The sequence below is a fragment of the Nelumbo lutea genome, chromosome 1 (genome assembly GCF_056320005.1).
Source record: "Nelumbo lutea isolate HS-2025 chromosome 1, American lotus-T2T, whole genome shotgun sequence".
Lineage (NCBI taxonomy): Eukaryota > Viridiplantae > Streptophyta > Magnoliopsida > Proteales > Nelumbonaceae > Nelumbo > Nelumbo lutea.
Window position 1 is genome coordinate 48110559 of NC_142684.1, and position 1010 is coordinate 48111568.

Below are 1010 nucleotides of genomic sequence, written 5' to 3' on the forward strand. Positions count from 1 at the left end.
TTGTCATCAGTTCCTCCAAATTGGATTTCGGTTCAGGCTGATGATAAGTCTGGTGGAACGGCTTGGAAATATGCTGATTTGGCCAGGACTGGTTTGAATGTCCCCTCCATCCTGGATGAAAAGTATGGTGACTCTGGTAACCCTGCTGTCTTGACGAATTGCTGACATAGTCAACTTGTTCAGTAGATGGTCTGAACTGATTGCCAACTTGGCAGTCTGTACTGATGTGGCCTCCCCCACACAATTCACAATTAAGAGGCTGCACATGCATGGCAGCTATCTGCATTTCATCTATTTTTTTTACTGAGTGCTCCTATTTGTGCAGCTAGTGCTGTATAAGTGTCAACATTATGCAAGCCTTGCTGCTTCCTAGTTTGAGTCCTTTCCGAATGCCATTGATAATTGTTGGCTGCCATTTCCTCAATAAGTGCATGGGCAACCTCAGGAGTTTTATTATTTATGGATCCACCGGCTGCAGCAGCTAATATGGTCTTATTTGAGTCAGTAAGACCATTATAGAAAGTCTGCACTTGCAGCCAAATGGGGAGGCCATGGTGAGGAACTCTCCTTAACAGCTCCTTGTATCGTTCCCATGACTCATATAAAGATTCCCCCTCTTGCTGGAAAAAAGTAGTGATGTCATTCCTCATTTTAGGAGTTTTAGAAGGGGGAAAATATTTAGAGAGAAAACGGCTGGCCATTTCGTCCCATGTGGCTATAGATCCTGCCGGTAATGAGTTCAACCAAGCTTTGGCTTTATCCTTCAAAGAAAATGGGAATAACCTCAGCCGGATGGCATCATCACTTACCCCATTGTGTTTGAAGGTGTCACAGATTTCCAAGAAGTTAGCAATATGGGCATTCGGATCCTCATGGGCCATACCACAAAACTGAACCGTATTTTGTATCATTTGGATTATGGCCGGTTTATTTTCGAAGTTATTGGCAGCAATAGTTGGCCTGATAATGCTGGAGACAGTCCCGGTGAGGGTAGGCTTGGCATAATCCAT

The 1010-nt window shown here is 44.2% G+C and overlaps 1 non-coding gene across 1 annotated transcript; it reads left to right on the forward strand.

Moving 5' to 3' along the window:
• The first annotated feature begins 546 nt into the window (after positions 1-546).
• On the forward strand, positions 547-653 carry LOC148874556 (small nucleolar RNA R71). The gene has a single exon (XR_016106131.1). It is a non-coding gene; the product is annotated as a small nucleolar RNA R71 (small nucleolar RNA).
• The last annotated feature ends 357 nt before the right edge of the window (positions 654-1010 follow it).